We start from the raw sequence: 22,373 nt of genomic DNA on the forward strand, positions 1-22,373 counted from the left end.
ACCATCATGCATCTGGAAAAAAAACTCCCGGAACCTAAGTAAAAGTTTAACACGTATCCGCGCCAGATCCTTTGGCATTTATTAGCAAAAATAACTTTGCGATTCCTTTGCAAAATAGCCAGTTTTATCACAGCTCCAACAAGTCAACTTTGACTTTTCAGTCAAAACAGTCTTATTATAACCTCGATATATACGTTGCCATTTCATCACCGTTACCGGAGAACCTTTCATATCCCATCACATTAGCAGTAAACTTACGAACAACTTCATTAATCTTTGACTTTCAGAAAAATCATTATATTCATTGAAATCCTATCATATACTCATCCGCACCTTGTAACGAGAATTGCCATACCAATTATCGAGAATCAGCAATCAGTATTTTGAAATCTTGCAGTATGTCTACAGTTATATATATACATATAACGTCCATCTCCTAGACTTGCATACTTCGAATGTGAAGTTTTTGAAAAACACCCCAATCTACAAATTAGTTCTATGAAATTTTTGGAAAATTTGAATGAAGCAGCAAAAACTGTAGACAACCATAACAGTTAAAAGTTTGATGATAAAGAATAAGGTATTGGAAAAGCTCAGAAAAAGAGAAGGTTTGGAGCTGAAAAACGGTTGAGCAAACCATGAAGGAGGCTGTGGACAAATCACAAAGACGAAATCTACCTTCAAAGAATCCAAATGATTCAGTGTCTGCTGAAATCGTTAGCGAACACCTTACTCCTTATTCTAAACCTTCGCAGACAAATTTTCCGCATCATCCTTTGATTCCAGATATTTTAAAATTCTAAAACATCATCGAATCTTTCAGTATAAATATCCTCGATATTTCTGAAGATACCATCATAACTATCATTGTCCGAGATTATTTATCTCTTTGCGCTATCTGTATTACATCATAATGGAAACTGTTTAGTTTCTATATTCTGTAAACCTTCGAGTTTAAAATATGAATGTTTTTGAAGTAGTGTTGGGAACTGAAGCATGAGTTAGTATAATATAATGACACTTGATCAACGTGATTATATTACAGTAAGTCATGTTGAGTTTCTAATGGGACATGACGATTCACAGATCCTAACGTCATCATGTGCCATGTTACACGACTCTTGTATCCTACTTAATCTCTAAATATACCAAGAAAATATTTTTCTTGATGATTCAGTCTTTTCCAAGGTATTCTAGTAATTTGACAAATCAAGATCGTGCCATTACAATTTCCTTCTTAGAACATTAACTATGTTCATTCTGAAATTCATATCTACAAACTCTGGACCCTTACATGCGGTGCTTGATGGCAAGAAGAGAAAACAAAAGAATGAAGCTCCGAAATAGAAATTGAAGTATAAATCGCAGCAAATAGGAGAGAGCATTAAATGTGGATAACAATGATAATAGAAGACAGAAGCAAGGACTTTGAAATATAAGGGAAGATATAAAGCCCAACAACAACTCAGAAATTACAAACCATATATATCGATGCATATAGCAATATAAAGACACAGGAGAACTAAAAACACTATAAAACTAAGAGTATAGTAGAAGTAAATAGATTCTTCTGGCGGTAGATGAAAAAGAAGAATGACAGATATGAAAGTTAGGAATATATCAAGAAGCAGAACTGGATGAAGCACATTGATGAATGCTTTAAAGTATGAATTGAGGGAGGAAGAATAGAAGGTGAGCTATAGAGATAAAGAAACGAAGGGGGCGAATTTATAGTGAAATATCCGACAGAATAATCAAGATAGATTATCGCATTTAATCGAAGAGGATCCTAATTTCCTTAATTACCGAACAATCAAATCTTATTACGAAGATTTTCTCTAAATCCCTTAAACTCCGGAAATCAATCCTATCTACTCCAAAAGATATGACGAATCTACATTCATTCATTTCACTCTTTTGTTATAACTTCACTCGTACTCTTCACAAAATTAAATTGTTTTATCTATATTACTCACTGATGATAAAACCCTAATTTTCAACTCATATGCGTCATAAAAACATAATTATTGTCAGTCATGACCATCCTAATCAAATTTCGGGACAAAATTTCTTTAACGGGTAGGTACTGTGATAACCCAACCAAATTTAAACTTAATCTTTATATGTTTCTGACACGATAAGCAAAGTCTGTAATGTTGAAATCTCAAAAACTTTGAACTATGTTTATGTATTCATTTACCCTTCGACTGCTCTCGATGATTCACGAACAATTATGTGTAAATAGATACGTATGAATATATATACATATGTGTGATTATTAAATTGAGAAATATTAATAAAACATTTAATGGTTTGGTTGATATAAAAATAAGTTATGAAATTATTATATGACTTGAAAACGTTAACAAAGTATGTGATGAATAATACTTTACATAAACGTATTAGTTTCAATATATGTTTATCGATAAAAATTAAAAGATATTATCAAATGATTGAATTATCATATACATTGTAATTATGATTACGGGTCTCTGTTTTGAGGTCCACTATGATTTAAGAAATATGTTCTTTTAACAATATTCAGAAAATGGTAAAGTGATTTACATGAAAGAACAAATGTGTCAATTAACGAGGACTAGATAAAAGTTAGTGGAGTTTCCTGTTCGATTTCCTATATAGGTGTTAACTAGTTAAATTTTCATATTATATAAGGTGAAAGAGAAATGTTGGGAACTTAGATAACTTAGAACATTGATATCGACAAGTTAAGAAAAATGACGTTTTTCATTAATGTAATTTCATACGTTTATCTAACCTTCGGACTATATCTTACGCTTCACCAACAAATGGTAATTTAAAAACTTGAAAAACCTGTTATGAGTTATATACGATTTTACTTTTCTAAAACAATTATTGATATAACGATTCCCATTAGTTTAACCTTTAAACAAAATGATTCCTAAATATATTTAACTTTGAAAAACAAATTATAATATTTATTTGATCAAGTTTCAAACGTACTAAAACGTTTTCAGTTTAAAAAGAACTTTATTATTACAACATTTTATAAGATAATCTATTTATAAATTTTGATGGATTTAATTACATCTTATATTATAAATTACAAGTATATATATATATATATATATATATATATATATATATATATATATATAGTGTTTTAAAACGTAAACGTGATACGATATAATATTTTTCTATTATACAATTATAAATGGACTTTGAAATATAACTACTTTTGAAAAACTAAAATATAACATTATTAAAATATCTCAATTCTGTATAATATGTACAAATTTATATTGAGAGTATATATATATATATATATATATATATATATATATATATATATATATATATACACATATTTTACAAAGTGATTAATTATAATATTAACTAGATACAAAACCTTTTGGATTTAAATTAATATTATCACATGTATATATATAACGAAACGTCAATTCGTAGAAACAAATGACCCTAATACTCAAAAGTATTGGTTACATTTCTTATAATATACATTATTGGGAAATCAGTCTAATTATTGTTATGAGTACGTGCTGCGAAACGTAAAGTACTAGTTTTCTCAGCATACGAGTTAATGTTCGAGAAACCAAAATTGGGACGTAAGTTGAGTGACAACGTACGAGTCATCGGAACTAATTTTATGTTCTAACTATGCACATAAATATAATATAATATATAATTAATTATATAAATTAAATATAATATATATATATATATAATAATATTTAAGAAAAGTCGGCAGCCAAATTTGAGTGCAATATGAGCTGTAAAACCAATTCATGCGATCACATGGGAGTTGGTCATGGGATCCATGCGATCGCATGGCACACATGGGCTGTTCAAGTTCTATAAAACGCGAAGTTTGGGTGCCGAATTCATTTCATAATTCATCCATCAATCTCTCTGCTCTCCTTATATATAATTAAATTATTATTATTATTATTAAGATTAATATTATGATTAATCTTATGGTTAGGAGTATTATCATTAGTTGTATTATACAAAAAATATTATGACGAGGTCATGAGCGAGTTATTTTAAAACGGGTTTTTCGAGCGGGAAAGAGCTAAGAAAATTATGGGTTATAGCTATGGAGATTATGGGTAATGTTCGGGGGTATACTCGTGAGGTCAATCTTGTGTTTATCATCTCCGTTGCGTCTACGTACTTTCCTGCAATATTGAATCACAATATTGATACATGAGCATTCATATCTTATCTTTTATATATTAATAGTGTATCCCTGACTAGTGCTCGAGTATAGATGATTATGCATGCTTGTATGCTTAGTTTCATCGTTAGATAGTTTTGATGAATCATGAGTTTGATACATATGCGACTGAGATAAGGTATATGATATGCATGTCATTAGAAAGCTGGCGAAAAATTAATAACTTTTCATATAGAAAGCGTATGATTTCGATGAACGGATTAAAAGTTATCGTCAATTGAATTATCTATTATTTTATGTATTATTGTTAAAATGATTATTATTATTATTATCGTTATCGTTATCGTTATCGTTATCGTCGTTATTATCGTCATTATTATTATTATTATCTAATAATCAATATTATTATTATTATTCTTATAATTAATATTTTTATTAAAACTATCATTTTATTATTTCTATCGTTATTATTATTAAAAGTATCATTAATATTAAAACTATCATTTTCATTAAAATTATGATTTTAATAGAAATATCATTGTTATTATTAAATATCATTATTATTATCATTTTAGCATTATTATTATTTAAAATTATCATTTTAAATAGAATTATTATTTTTATAAAATATTATTATTATTACAGTTAATAATAAAAAGATTCATTATTTTTAAAATTATCATTATTAGAATAATCATTTTATTATAATTAATATCATCATTAGTAAATATAAATATTGTTATTATTATTAGTAAAATAATAATAATTATTATTATTACAAAATAATACAACTTTTACTCATTATTATTATTATCAATATTATTTTATCAAATAAATATGTGATGCAAATATATTTTTACCACACGTAATATAATTACATTAATAATACATACCACTATATTTTTATGATATTAAGTGAACTTTATAAATTTTATTACTTAAGATATATAAAAGTATATTTTTATCATATATAAATTATAATATAAATTTTTACTTATTAATAAATGATTTGTATTCTTTACTTTAATAAAAATCTGATAAATATATTTAAATATATAAAACAATTATATTTAAGTTATATAATAAGCATGTATAGATTTTGAAAGTTTTTTTGGACCAAGTTGACTTTTGTTGACTTTTGCATATCAGTCTTGAGCATTAGGATTGTGATATACTATGACCTGACCTAAATTGTTAGACAAACATTGACCAACATGTAATATATATATATATATATATATATATATATATATATATATATATATATATATATATATATATATATATATATATATATATATATATATATATATACTTAATATAGGTTCGTGAATCTGAGGCCAATCTTGCACTTGTTCAATGCCGTCATATGTATTTTTTTACTACGAAATACAGTATTGTGAGTTTCATTTGCCCCCTTTTTAAATGCTTTTACAATATATATTTTTGGACTGAGAATACATGCGCTTTTATAACTGTTTTACGAAATAGACACAAGTACTTGAAACTACATTCTATGGTTGAATGATCAAAATCGAGCTTGGTAGCCTAAGAATTAGGGAACTGGCCCCTATTTGACGCGAATCCTAAAGATCGATCTATTGGGCCCAACAAGCCCCATCCATGTTGCGGATGCTTTAGTACTTCGAAATTATCATGTCTGAAGGAAGTCCCGGAATGATGGAGATATTCTATATGCATCTTGTTAATGTCGGTTACTAGGTGTTCACCATATGAATGATTTTTATCTCTTTGTATGGGATGTATATTTATGAGAAATGGAACTGAAAATCTTGTGGTCTATTAAAATTATGGAAGTGATCGATTATGATAAACTAATGAACTCACCAACTTTTTGGTTGACACTTTAAAGCAAGTTTATTCTCAGGATTAAAAGAAATCTTCTGCTGTGCATTTGCTCATTTTAAAGATATTATTTGGAGTCATTCATGGCATATTTCAAAAGACGTTGCATTCAAGTCGTTTAGTTCAATAAAGATTATGATTAAGTAAAATACAGACTAGGTCATTTATAGTTGGATATAATGAAATGGTATGCATGCCTGTCAACTTTCGAAGTAATGAAAGTTTGTCTTTTAAAACGAATGCAATGTTTGTAAAATGTAGCATATAGAGGTCAAATACCTCGCAATGTAAACATATGTTATTGTATTCGTCCTTATGGATTAAGACGGGTTATCTCATGTTGCAAAATGTGGGAATTAAACCCAAATAAGTGACTAAAGTGCTGCTTCTTTCATCTCATTTTCTAGATTTCTCCACACACACACACACACACACACACACACACACACACACACACACACCAAACACACCATTCTTTACCATCTTCAATTACACCAAACCCTAATCCTTAATCCTTGTTTTAGTGCTCAAATCGTTGGTATCTTTGTGTTCCTTGTGATTTACTGATTCTATCAAGGTAAGAATCATAGCATTTCATGCTTTAATCGTTGAGAATTTTGGGTTTTTGTGTAAGTTTTACAAAGTGTGTAATTTGGTTTAAAATGGTTAGAATTGATGTTGAGTCAAAATCTTGTGGGTTTATGTTTCTACATGTTTAGTGTCTTTGATTTGGTCAGTTTTGAGGTTATAATCGAGCTCTAGAGCAAGAATTGATTGATTTTGGGTGAATCCCGTAACCTTGTTCATCACCATCTGCAGATATAGACAGTCTGCTGAGTGTCTCTAGACACTTGACCGACCGACTCGACCATCGACCGAGTGTGTGAGACACACGGCCCAGTGTGTCTGCAAGAGACCATCGGCCGAGTGAGTGTGGACAGTTAACCGACTGACTCTAACAGTTGACCGAGTGTCTTTAGCAGTGGAAAATTTTGCTAATAGTTGATTTTTGACCGTTATGCTGCCCGTTTGTATAATGATGAGTATATGATGTTATGATTTGGTTTAAAATTATGATGGAGTATATGTATATGTGTATATGTATATATGTGTGTGTGTGTGTGTGTGTATGTGTGATATAGTTAGTATTGGAATACGATTACTAACTTATTCAGTATTTGTTCTCAGGTGATATGGACGAGGAGAAGACTCGGTGACATTAGACTACCGAGTACTGCCAGTATCGGTGAGTGGGACTAACTGGAGTATATAGTATAGAGTAGCATGTTATATTATGATTTCCATGCTTGTTAGATATACTTACTGATACAGTTAGTTAGTATGTTGTGATGACTGCATATTAGTTGATGCTTGTCTGCTAGAGCCCAGTGCGTCCCTATTGTGTGGTAGCCTACGTAGGAGAGATCAGGCTTGGGTTCCTCATGTCGTAGCCTAGACAATCGAGGTGTATATATATGTGAATTACGCATCCGTCACGTGTGGATTATATATATACACACGATGGTGGAGGAACTTCTGGTAAGCCCAGTCCAATCAACTGGTGGTTAATGGTTTGGCCGAGCCGCTAGAGTCTCTGTAGACGGCACTTAGGTGATGTTTATGTGTTAGATTTTTGTGACATGATTAGTATGACAGTTCCTGTATACTATTACCTGTAGTTAGTTGTACTCACTTAGCTTCGTGCTAACCCGCTCCTCTTCCCTGTAGGCTGACTGTTGCATACTTGATAGATTCCAGGGAGACGGATTGTTGGGAGATATGTTTGACTAGTCGGAACTCTGATGTTGCGTCTTTTCTATTAAAGTTGTATTTACGTTTTAATATAACACATTGTCATTTATTTATTAACATGTTTATCAGTAAGTGAATTATATATATATATATATATATATATATATATATATATACATGTTTATATTATGTATCTGCTAAAATGGTCTTCCGCTGTATTTTTAAAAAAAAAATCTGGGGTGTTATAAGTTGGTATCAAAGCTGGTTTAACCTGACTGGCAGGTTAATCGTAGAGGGGGTTCTCACAGTGGCAACCTGTGACGAAGCATTGGCTCTTACCTCTTGCGATCCCTTTATGTGTAAAGGGTTAGCCGGCTGTGCAGATACGTGGGCTGTAAAACCAGGCTTTGAGGTACATGCAGTGGTAACCCTGTGTGCAGGAACGACACTAAGTGGGATGCGCCCCCAACTTGTTTTATAAGTTGGTATCAGAGCGTAGATTTGGCAGCATGTGCACGGAAGTGACATGTTCCCAAACCGTGTGTTGAGTCAAACATATCTTAGGGATGGGTTAAGTGAATGAAGTAGGTATTGACGAGTTGGATGGCAGAAACTAACAGATTATCTACTAAGCCTTTGTGTGTGAGATGTTTTAATAAGACAGTTATGAAGATCGATTCTACCCTGCTGGTGGACGTGTATGATACCGAGTTGGATGAAGGACTTGACAAGTATTAGTTGATGTGGCCCCACAGATGAGGATTCAGTTGCAGAGTTGATGAGGGTCAAGGGTGCGGGTGCGATTGAGGTGTTGATAGATACAGAAGATGTCTTCTTATTCATAAAGGTACATTCTTGTTACATTGTTGTAATTATTATTATTGTACATGTAGGTTGTATTCCTGTATTTTTCAAATTTTGTGTTTGTTGTAATGATAATATGTGACGATTAGTGTTTCTAGTTGCGATTGATTGCTTATTCCTGTAAGATATAAATAGATGACAGTTGACGGATCCAGTTACGAAGATTGTGTCTGGAGCTACCCATGCCACTATCGGGATTTTATTCCCTTAGACTGACTGCCATGTTCCGTGAGACTTTATAGATATGACCTTTATGATATGGTGTCATGTTATTGCGAATTGTTTGTTATATGGCCTGTTATACTATACGTGAGACTACTGTTGGCCTAGACTGGAAGAATTGAGGTGAATGATTTGTTAGTATTAACCAAGACGAATATGAAGTCCTTTCTTTACCGTTGACTGATGGGTTACATGTAGCATGTGACCCATAGAGACTGATTAGGCTAGTGACTCCTTGATGATTGGTGAAAGTCCCGCACCCTATTATGTAACTATGTGAAGTGTAGTTTTCATGCTTGTCGACCGTGACTGAACCGGTAGATGGTGGACCCTGTGATATTGTATTATGACGGGACTTGTTGTGTTAGACTTAGGTGAAATATAATTCCTATCCATGGATCGACGGGACACACGTAGTGGCATGTAAGGATTGGAATAGATTAGTAGTTTCCTTGTCTTCTAATAAGAGGACTCGAACCCTGTTTGTTGCTGTCGTGTGTATGTGGTTTGCTTGTCATGTATGAGGTTGACTTTTGGTTCAGATGATTGTGACCGTAGTAAGACCTTGAGGAATTGCTTTTCCTACCATAGACTCATGTGAGTTGGTGATGACCTTTACGATGTAAGTTTGAACGGAGCTTTCCACGTAGTCTTGACTTAAGATAGGAAAACTATGTTTGGTTGTTATGAGATGAGTATTACTAGCCTGGCTGTACCGTTGCAGGATTTGACTGACTATGTAGGACTCGTAGAGTTGTCCTGAAAAGTTGTTGACTTTTCTGAATTGATGTGACTCATTAGATGTCAGTATAGGAGACGTTCATTTAGTGACTTTCTTGGAAGTAGAAAAGACCTTAACAGAAACAGGAATTCAGTTCGAGCCGAATTATGATGAATCTTGACTAGGTCGGGAGACGTAATTAGAATAGTGATCATATTATTGTTAAGGTAGAATCATTTATTTGATAGTTCCATAGTGACTGTTGTGAATATTTTGTCTTTTAAAGATTTAAATGTAAGGTCGAGGATGGACGATAATAGTATTTGTAAATAAGACGAAGTAAGTAGGTATAGTTATTGGATGTTGCGTCAGTTTTACAAATGTGGTTGCTAAATAGGACTTAGTAGAATTAAGATCGAACTAGAACCGAGTTAGGTGTTTACCTTCAAGATTTTTGCGGTTTTGATAGTTTTAGATGGTAAAATCAATTAGTTGGGATATAGTGGAGATTTATAACTACCATTGACTTGAGAAAATAGTGTGTTGTATTGATGAACTCGATTAAGATCTTGTTCCGAAATACTCGAAATAAAAGTGTGATTTAGAATGATGTATTACGTCTGGCCAACGGAAATACATTATAGTAAATCATACAGTAGTTTAGAGAGTCGGAAGAGATGTAATGAGTGTTAGATCGGATGTTGTTTGACGATTAATGCAATTTTCGAAGAACTGTTGAGCGAGAGTTGATTTTTCCGACATAGTAATGCTAGTTGAACAATATCTGGACCTAGGCTATTGATGATCGAATAAGCTTTAGTTTTGAGTTCTGATGAAGTTCTAAGCAAACTAAAGACGATGCAGAGATAGTTTTAGCATTGTCAAACACGTGTATTGATGTCATTTTACGGACTTAATTGTTAGATGGGTGTTTATTGCTTGTGTTAGTGGATATCATTGACTTGAAATCCATGTTCGAATGATTAATGTTGATTTAATATTGCATTTGTAAGTGTTTCTTCTAATGATGATATGAATAAAGCCATGCTTTAAGTGATGAATTTCGGGTAAGTATCGACCTAGATGAGTGATTTATGACGAAACTCAGAAATATGGAGTTTAAACTAGGTATTTATCTGCGGATATCGGGTTATTTTGTTGTGATCAGTGTTGACCTAGCATTAAATTATTTGAAGAATTAAATACTTTTCATTGTGTTTAGAGGTTAGTGTTAGCTTTTGACCTGTGACACAAACCTGACTAATACTGAAAATTCGATGAAAATGATTTAGGAAATAACCCTAAGACGAAATTGATCGATATAAAGTGGTGAGTCGATAGCGGTATTTTTTTAGTGACTCTAGTATGTAATGTACCTAGACCTTGTGTAATTCTTGGTTAAAGGGGATTAAATTTGTTGGTTCTGATAGCATTATAACCAAGTGATGATCTTTCTGATGTAACTTTAGCAATGTTGGGCATGTGTATTGATGTTACTTGAGGGAATTAACAGTTGGATAAATACTTCCGGAACATGCAGACGGTTATTCTTTACTCATGATTTGTGATGTAATGATTGAATTGATTTGAAATTGGGTTAGTAATCATTTCTACTATGATTGAGTTGAAAAGAAACACGGTTTAGTCAATGAATTATTGGGTGAATATCGAGTGAAAATTAGACGAAATTCTTAGATATCGGATTGAAATGGGTATTGAATTACAGAATTTGAGTAATTTTAGTGTAATTCGGGTTGACTTAGCATTTCAGTATGATTGGAATTAGTTAAATTGTGAATTTAAAGGTCAGTAATAGATATTCACTGGTTATTTGGACTATCATGATTTGGAAATCTAATGAAAATATCTCAGAGTTAACTTCAAAAACGATATTGATTGATAAAAGGGGCGGATCGGTAGCGGTGATTTGTGACTTTAGTGCATTAACCTAGTCATGATGTGACTTATTTAGTGGAATCCATGAGATTGACGATGGAACAAGGTGATTGACCCGAGTTATATTGTATTCATGAACAAAATTGTGTGTGACTGACAGTGACTGACTTATGAATTGTTAACCCTTTCAGTTTATGATTCTGACGGAATTTGACTCATTCAGTTTTTTAATAGCAACAGGTTTTCAGTATTGAATTACTTTTTGCAAGTGATGAGGATGATGATTTAGACCAGAGTGTGGGGAAGGATTTGGGTATTCGTGTAGTGTAAATAAAACTTACAGACCGGCATAGTCTTATCAATTATTGTGTCTGACTTTGGACCTGTGAGCTTTCATTTAACCTATGAGAATCTACTGAACTTTGTAACACTTGTGACCGCAAGACGTGTCATGACTTAGGTCACGTGGTAGTTCGTTGTGGTGGTTTGTAGTATCCATGACCTTTGTTGACTTTGACTGACCAGATTTCGGGGACAGAATCTTTTTAAGGGGGTAGATTTGTAACATCCTATAATCTGGCCTAGGTGAAATGACCATTTTTACCATTGAGTATGGCGTAATTAGTGATTTTGATAATTATATGTTTATAATTATTTGTGTATTTGGTTAAGACCAGTTTGTGACAAGGGTCACAGAACATATTTGTTTATTTAATTTGGACTTAGTTTGTGTCTCCAAATGATGTACGAAAGATATCAGATAACTGATAAATGCCCATGTGTTGCACAGTGTGAGAATTAAACCCAAATAAGTGACTAAAGTGCTGCTTCTTTCATCTCATTTTCTAGATTTCTCCACACATACACACACCAAACACACAGTTCTTTACCATCTTCACCTACACCAAACCTGAAATGCCCTGTTCATATTAATTATAAACGTTTCATATTAATTGGTTTCTTTTGCGAGGTTTTGACCTCTATATGAGACGTTTTTCAAATCTTGCATTCGTTTTTAAAAACAACCATAACCTTTATTATTGAATAAAGGTCTTAATGACATAATTTAGATTGTCTATCAAAGACAATATCCTCAAGTAAATAAGTTTTTACACAACCCATTACAATATGATCAAATATATTACAACAAATACTCCCAATGCAAGTTTAAACAATATAAACAATTATGCCGACTCCAAATCTTGACCTTGGGTTGGCAAACGACAGCGGAAGCGTTTTTAATATTCACCTGAGAATAAACATTCTTAAAACGTCAACAAAAATGTTGGTGAGTCATAGGTTAATTTCTATATCATAACATTTAATAAGCCACAAGATTTCATTTAATTAAATGCGCATGATCATTACAACTGCAAAAATCATTCATACGATGAGTCGCCTGGTAACCGACCTTAACATAGAGCGCTTAAGATATCTGGCATCATACATTCCACTATTCAAATATATGACAAGAACCCTTCGAAGTACTAAAGCATTTCCACTATTCAAAAATGGGGGTGGTTGGTGCCCGTAGATCTACCTTTAGGATTCGAGTCAATTAGTGTTTTTCACTAATTCTTAGGTTACCAAGCATAATAATAATAAGTACAGATATCCAGTATAACAAAACAATCGTAGAATGTAGTTCCATGAACTTGTGCTTATTTTGTAAAACATTTATAAATTTTGCATGTATTCTCATCCCAAAATAATTTAGATAGTAAAAATGGGACTATAACACACTTGTGATGATTTCCGAATAGATGGTGATAAGACTTGGCCTTTTGACAAATTCACGAACCTAATAATAATATTCTTGTGTCAAGATATATATATATATATAATTAATATTCCATACTTATGATACTTGTGATAATTTTAATTGTCCATTGTTAGTAGTACAACGTTCGTAGTACAATAGTCCAATAGTCCAACAGTATAAATATATATATAAATATAAATGCATATATTGTGTTAGAATTCACTAACACTATAATATATTGTCTTAATATAATAAGACACATAATATGTATATTGTCTAAAGCAATCCGCGACCCATTGTATACATGTCTCAGGCTCGATCACAACTCAAAGTATATAATATTTTGGAATCCACTCCGACCCACAAGTAATCATGACTATTATAAATTGTATTTCCATAAGTTCGGGAACAAGACATGTATAAATACATGTAGGATACAAGGTAAGTTATCTAGGATAAGGTTAGCATCCATTTTTATTAATCAAAACCGTAGCTAAAAACAAGCAAAAATATACAATTTTGTTTTACCCATAATTTCTTCGTTACAAATCCGTTTTAAGTGATTCGAGTTATCATGGTTTCGTATCGAACTCAACATTATTAATCTTAACAGAAAAAGTATAGGTTTATAGTCGAAAATACAGCTTAGGTGTCAAATAAGAGAAGATAGTCATATCCGTCGTAAGAATGACATCTTGATGACCCTTTTGAAAAACATACTTCCACTTAGAGTTTAACCATGGATTTTGGATATATTTCATATCCATATAAAATAAGATTTTTCACCAAAGGAAATCTTTTAATTCAAAGTTTAAGATAGGTTTTTAAAATTAAACCCAAAACAGCCCCCGTTCGACTAAGACGGCGTATATTCGATTTTAAGGTGTTCTTCGTGTTTACAAGTTTTATATCCTTATGTTAGCTTGACATACTGTCATAATACATGATAATGCTAAAAACGAACATATATTTCATAGCATTATTCCTCAAGAAAGACAAGCTTTTAGTTGCAATTGTTCTATTTACAAGTGATATTCGTTTAAATAATAAAAGGTGAAGACAAAAGACAGATTCGACGAATTGAAGACGGAAATGACCAAAAAGCTCAAAAGTACAAAAGACAATCAAAGAGGTTCCAATTATTGATAAGAAACGTCTCGAAATTACAAGAGTACAAGATTCAAAACGCAAAGTAGAAGATATTAAATTGTACGCAAGGACATTCGAAAATCCGGAACCGGGACCAGAGTCAACTCTCAACGCTCGACGCAACGGACTAAAAATTACAAGTTAACTATGTATATAAATATAATATAATATATAATTAATTATATAAATTATATATATATTATATTTATATAATAAACCGTCGGTAAACAAAGATCCAAAATGGAGTGAGCTGTATTTACAAACTCCGCGACTCGCGGAGTTTGAAGGCAAAAAGGGCCGCGAGTCGCGGAGCCCCAAATTCTGAAACTCCCTATAAAAGAAAACGAATTCTGATCGCAAAAACCAACATATATATCCATCTCTCTATATCTATACGTAAATATTTATATTTATATTTTAATTTTAATTTTAATTTTAATTTTAATCCTAATAATAAGGGTATGTTAGCGAATATTGTAAGGGTGTAAGTCGAAATTCTGTCCGTGTAACGCTACGCTATTTTTAATCATTGTAAGTTATGTTCAACCTTTTTAATTTAATGTCTCGTAGCTAAGTTATTATTATGCTTATTTAATCCGAAGTAATCATGATGTTGGGCTAATTACTAAAATTGGGTAATTGGGCTTTGTACCATAATTGGGGTTTGGACAAAAGAACGACACTTGTGGAAATTAGACTATGGGCTATTAATGGGCTTTATATTTGTTTAACTAAATGATAGTTTGTTAATGTTAATATAAAGATTTACAATTTGGCGTCCCTATAAATTACCATATACACTCGATCGGACACGATGGGCGGGGTATTTATATGTACGAATAATCGTTCATTTAACTGGACACGGGAATGGATTAATAGCCAATAGAATAATTAAAACAGGGGTGAAATTATGTACAAGGACACTTGGTATAATTGATAACAAAATATTAAAACCTTGGGTTACACTCAGTCGACATCCTGGTGTAATTATTAAACAAAGTATTAAAATCTTGTTACAGTTTAAGTCCCCAATTAGTTGGAATATTTAACTTCGGGTATAAGGATAATTTGACGAGGACACTCGCACTTTATATTTATGACTGATGGACTGTTATGGACAAAAACCAGACGGACATATTAAATAATCCAGGACAAAGGACAATTAACCCATGGGCATAAAACTAAAATCAACACGTCAAACATCATGATTACGGAAGTTTAAATAAGCATAATTCTTTTATTTCATATTTAATTTTCTTTATTTTATATTTAATTGCACTTCTAATTATCGCATTTTTATTATTATTGTATTTAATTGCACTTTTAATTATCGTACTTTTTAATTATCGCAAGTTTATTTTATCGCACTTTTATTATTCGCAATTTCATTATCGTTATTTACTTTACGCTTTAATTTAAGTCTTGTATTTATTTTTAATATTTTACATTTGGTTTTAACTGCGACTAAAGTTTTAAAATCGACAAACCGGTCATTAAACGGTAAAAACCCCCCTTTATAATAATAATATAATTTATATATATATTTGTATTTTTATAAAAGTAAACTAATATAGCGTTAAGCTTTGTTTAAAGATTTTCCCTGTGGAACGAACCGGACTTACTAAAAACTACACTACTGTACGATTAGGTACACTGCCTATAAGTGTTGTAGCAAGGTTTAAGTATATCCATTCTCTAAATAAATAAATATCTTGTGTAAAATTGTATCGTAATTAATAGTATTCCGTACACCCCGCTGCACACATCAAGTTATTTTTGGCGTCGCTGTCGGAGAATCGCTTAAAAGCCGGAAGCGCAACGCTAATATAAAAAAAAAGATTTTTAGTTTACTTTTATTAAAATTCGTTTTTATAAAAATACGTTTTAAATATTCGAAAATATAAAAAGAAAACAAAAATATAAGTATTTTTAAGATTTTGTTAAATATTTAAGTTTTATAAAGTTTCTTTATTTTTATATAAGTTTTATTTAAGTATTTTGTTTCTATTTAAAACATATAAAAAAAACTGAAAAAAATAAAAATAAAATATATATATAAATCTAGTTTTACGATTTTTATTTATAAAATTATAAAGTAGTTCTATTTTTATTTTAGTTTTTAAATATAAGTTTTTATTATATAAATATTTAGATTTTAAAACATAAAAAAAAAAAACACGTCGAATTAAAAACTGTACATGAGTTGAATTCTGGAACCCCGCGACACCCGGAGTTTGCTGCCTCGACTACCGCAACTCGCGGAGCTACGCTGACACCGACAGAAACCCTAATCTGCATTTAATTATGAGTAATTAATTATTATTATTATTTTAACCCTAATTAGTTTAATTATTATTTTAATTTAGTTTAAGTTTTAATTTAATTAGTATAATTAATTATAATTAGTTTTAATATATAAAAATTAATGCTTTTATAAAATAATATAAAAATAATATTTTTATAAAAATTTGTAACTTTTTACAACTTTTTGTATATTTTTATATTTTGTCCCTTTTTAATCGTTTTAGCGTAATATTTAGCTCATATTTAGTTTTAAACTTAGTTTTTGCCATAGTTATTTTTACTTCTAGATTTTTAGGCTTTGCCGTAGAATTCCTTAAGTGCTTTTTCTTTAGACTAAGATTTAGGTGCTTTAGAATTTTGCGACGCCTTTTTAAGTTTTAGTTTCTTTTTAAGTTATTTCCATTTGGGATTTAGTTTTTCCTGTAAGCTTTAATATTTTTAGACGACTTTTTCCTATGTATCAATTATCATTCCAATTAGTAATCTCAATTTACGATTATAATTTTAAGTTAGTTGTAGTAATAAGGTTAGGTTAGTCAAGTGTTTTTAAGTGTTATAAGTTTCTTTTATTTTTCCGTCACCTTTTATTTTTCAACCATTTTTCTTTTTCGACCTTTTTCCGACACGCTCTTTTTCTTTCTTATTTCTCGCTATTCTAGTTTTAGGACATAGATTTTTATTCTACTTCTTATCTAATTTTCTTAAAATTACGAAAATTTATTTTAAGTGGTTAAATTGATAGACATCAAAATTTTCTGGTTCGTAGTAATAGTTGGATTTGTACGTGGACCGGGTTATTGGAGCCAAACAGTCCTCAATTATATTGAGACCAAACGAATCCTGCCCCTCTGCTGCATCTTTTGGCTATTCGAAACGTGGGCAAAATCAGAAAAGTCTATTGATTGGATAACTTATTATAATTTTTCTTTCCTTTTAAAAACTAATAGGATATTCAGTGAATGCACCGAGCAAGACGTTCACCACCTTTTGTACGTTCACCACCTGTAACTAGATCAAGACATTTAGCAAATATTACCGCCGTTGATTTTTCTTTAGAATCGTCATCCAGTCGACCAAGTACTCTAGTTCAAATTTCCGATAATCCATTTTTTGAACCCGACCTCACAATTGAGAATCCGGAGAATATTCAGGAACGATTCGTAGATCCTGTACCATTAAATTTTCCTCCGGAACCACCAATCATTCAAACAGAGATTATTGAGGAATGAACCATTAAATCAGAATCCTCTAGTGATTCCGATTCAACAAATTCAATTATGGAGAATCTGGAACCTTTAAGTATGGAAGACCGAATGAGAGCTAAACGCACTGGCCAAGGTCACGCAATTACTCATCCAGACATTAATGCGCCAGATTATGAAATCAAAGGACAAATTCTACACATGGTGACTAATCAATGCCAATTTAGTGGTGCGCCGAAGGAAGATCCCAATGAACATCTACGTACCTTTAATAGGATCTGCACACTATTTAAAATCCGAGAAGTGGAGGATGAACAGATATATCTCATGTTATTTCCCTGGACTTTAAAGGGAGAAGCCAAAGATTGGTTGGAATCGTTACCTGAAGGGGCGATTGATACATGGGATGTTTTAGTTGAAAAATTTCTTAAACAATTCTTTCCTGCATCTAAAGCCGTAAGACTTCAAGCAGAAATTGTTAAGTTTACACAGAAGCCAAATGAAACTCTATATGAGGCGTGGACTAGATTTGGAAAGTTGTTGAGAGGATGTCCGCAACATGGTTTAGACACCTGTCAAATAGTACAAATATTCTACCAAGGATGCGACATCACTACAAGGAAAGACATAGATATAGCAGCTGGTGGTTCTATTATGAAGAAAACCAAAACTGATGCTTACAAAATTATTGATAACACTGCTTCCCACTCACATGAGTGGCACCAAGAAAAAGATATCGTTAGATCATCTAAAGCAGCTAGAGCCGATTCTAGCCATGACTTAGATTCCATTTCCGCAAAGATAGATGCTGTCGAGAGACGAATGGAAAAGATGACTAAACATATTCACTCAATACGAATTAGTTGTGAGCAGTGTGGAGGACCACATTTGAAAAAAGATTGTCTCAGTATTGAATTAACAATGGAATAAAGAGAGAATATTTCATACATAAACCAAAGGCCTGGAAATAATTATCAGAATAATTACCAACCGCCAAGACCGATTTACAATCAAAACCAGAATTATAACCGAAATATTCCATACAACAACCAACAAGGTCCTAGCAATCAACAAGTACCAATAATAATTACAATCAGCAAAGACCTAATTTTCAAAACAAACCACCACAACAAACCGATGATAAAAAGCCGAATTTAGAAGATATGATGACGAAGCTAGTTGAAACTCAAACACAGTTTTTCACATCTCAGAAACAAACTAATGAACAAAATGCTCAAGCATTTAGAAATCAACAAGCTTTTATTCAAAATCTGGAACAAGAAGTAAGTAACCTAGCAAGGTTAATAGGTGAAAGAAAACCGGGAAGTCTACCTAGGGATACAAATGCTAACCCCCGGAATGAAACAGCTAAAGCCATTACCACAAGAAGTGGTACAACACTTAAACCACCTGAAATACCTGTAACTTCTGATGAAGCTATTCCTACTCCACAAGGACCCCAACCTAATTGATAATGCTAAAAACGAACATATATTTCATAGCATTATTCCTCAAGAAAGACAAGCTTTTAGTTGCAATTGTTCTATTTACAAGTGATATTCGTTTAAATAATAAAAGGTGAAGACAAAAGACAGATTCGACAAATTGAAGACGCAAACGACCAAAAAGCTCAAAAGTACAAAAGACAATCAAAGAGGTTCCAATTATTGATAAGAAACGTCTCGAAATTACAAGAGTACAAGATTCAAAACGCAAAGTACAAAATATAAAATTGTACGCAAGGACGTTCGAAAATCCGGAACCGGGACATGAGTCAACTCTCAACGCTCAACGCAACGGACTAAAAATTACAAGTCAACTATGCACATAAATATAATATAATATTTAAATAATTCTTATAATTATTTAATATATTATATTTATTTATAAAACCGTCGGTAAACAAAGAGCCAAACTCGTGTGAGCTGTAAAAGCAAACTCCGCGACTCGCGGAATTTGAAGGCCAAAAGGGCCGCGAGTCGCGGAGCCCCAAGTTTTGAAAATCCCTATAAAAGCAAACGAATTCTGATCGCAAAAAGCACCAAAAAATCCATCCATCTCTCTATCTATATCGTAATTTTTATATTTATTTATATTTTAATTTTAATTTTAATTATAATTCTAATAATAAGGGTATGTTAGCGAATGTTGTAAGGGTGTAAGTCGAAACTCTGTCCGTGTAACGCTACGCTATTTTTAATCATTGTAAGTTATGTTCAACCTTTTTATATTAATGTCTCGTAGCTAAGTTATTATTATGCTTATTTAATCCGAAGTAATCATGATGTTGGGCTAATTACTAAAATTTGGGTAATTGGGCTTTGTACCATAATTGGGGTTTGGATAAAAGAACGACACTTGTGGAAATTAGACTATGGGCTATTAATGGGTTTTATATTAACTAAACAATACCTTGTTAATTTAATATACAAACTTATAATTTGACGTATTTATATATAACCACATACGCTTAATCGGACACGATGGGCGGGATATTTATAAGTACGAATTATTGTTCATTTTACCGGATACGGAACTGGATTAATAGTTAATAGACTTGTTGAAACAGGGGTGAATTACATTCAAGGGTAATTGGTGTAATTGTTAACAAAGTAGTAAAACCTTGGTTTACACGCAGTCGATAACCTGGTGTATTCATTAAACAAAGTATTAAAACCTTGTTAAAATTCGAATCCCCAATTAGTTGGAATATTTGACTTCGGGAATAAGAATAATTTGACGAAGGCTTTCGCTCTTTATATTTATGACTGATGGACTATTATGGACAAATCCGTATGGACATATTAAATAATCCAGGACAAAGGACAATTAACCCATGGGCTTAAAATCAACACGTCAAACATCATGATTACGAAAGTTTAAATAAGCATAATTCTTTTATTTCATATTTAATTTCCTTTATTTTATATTTAATTGCACTTCTAATTATCGCATATTTATTGTTATTATATTTAATTACACTTTTAATTATTGTACTTTTAATTATCGCAAGTTTATTTTAGCGCACTTTTATTATTCGCAATTTCATTATCGTTATTTACTTTACGCTTTAAATTAAGTCTTGTATTTATTATTTTACATTTGGTTTTAACTGCGACTAAAGTTTTAAAAATCGACAAACCGGTCATTAAACGGTAAAAACCCCCCTTTATAATAATAATATTACATATATATATATATTTGTATTTTTATAAAAGTAAACTAATATAGCGTTAAAGCTTTGTTTAAAAAGATTCCCTGTGGAACGAACCGGACTTACTAAAAACTACACTACTGTACGATTAGGTACACTGCCTATAAGTGTTGTAGCAAGGTTTAAGTATAACCATTCTCTAAATAAATAAATATCTTGTGTAAATTGTATCGTATTTAATATTATTTCCTGTAAAAATTAATAGCTATTTTATATACACCTCACGAAACATCAAGTTATTTTTGGCGCCGCTGCCGGGGAACTCTTAAATGCCGGAAGCAACGCTAATATAAAAAAAAAGATTTTTATTTTACTTTTATTAAAATTCGTTTTTATAAAAGTACGTTTTAAATATTCGAAAATATAAAAAGAAAAAAAAACAAAAATTTATATATTTTTAAGAGTTTGTTAAAAGTTTTATAAGTTTCTTTATTTTTATTTTAAGTTTATAAAAATATAAGTTTTATTTAAATATCTTTTATTTATATAAAAACAGAAAAAAAAAGAAAAAAAACGCGTCGAATTTTAAATAACCTGTCAGCTGAATTCTGGAACCCCGCGACTCGCGGGGTTTACAGCTTTGTTTATCGCGACTCGCGGAGATAACCTGACACGCCGACAGAAGCCCTAATTCAGCATTAATTACGGGTAATTATTAATTATTATTATTATAACCCTAACTAATTATTATTATTATAATTAATTTTACTTTTTATTTAATTTATATATTTTAGTTAAATTAGTTTTATTAAATTGTAAAATTAATAGTTTTAATAAATAAATAATATAAAAATAATATTTTTATAAAAATTGTACTTTTTACAACTTTTTGTATATTTTTATATTTTGTCCCTTTTTAATCGTTTTAGCGTAATATTTGTATTTTTAGCTCATATTTAGTTTTAAACTTAGATTTTGCCATAGTTATTTTTACTCCTAGATTTTTTGTCTTTGCTGTAGAATTCCTTAAGTGCTTTTTCTTTAGACTAAGATTTAGATGCTTTAGAATTTTGTGACGCCTTTTTAAGTTTTAGTTTCTTTTTAAGTTATTTCCATTTGAGATATAGTTTTTCTTGTAAGCTTTAATATTTTTAGACACCTTTTACCTATGTATCAATTATCATTCCAATTAGTAATCTCAATTTGCGATTATAATTTTAAGTTAGTTGTAGTAATAAGGTTAGGTTAGTCAAGTATTTTTAAGTTTTATAAGTTTCTTTTATTTTTCCGTCACCTTTTATTTT

The sequence above is a fragment of the Rutidosis leptorrhynchoides genome, chromosome 3, assembly GCF_046630445.1.
Source record: "Rutidosis leptorrhynchoides isolate AG116_Rl617_1_P2 chromosome 3, CSIRO_AGI_Rlap_v1, whole genome shotgun sequence".
Taxonomy (NCBI): domain Eukaryota; kingdom Viridiplantae; phylum Streptophyta; class Magnoliopsida; order Asterales; family Asteraceae; genus Rutidosis; species Rutidosis leptorrhynchoides.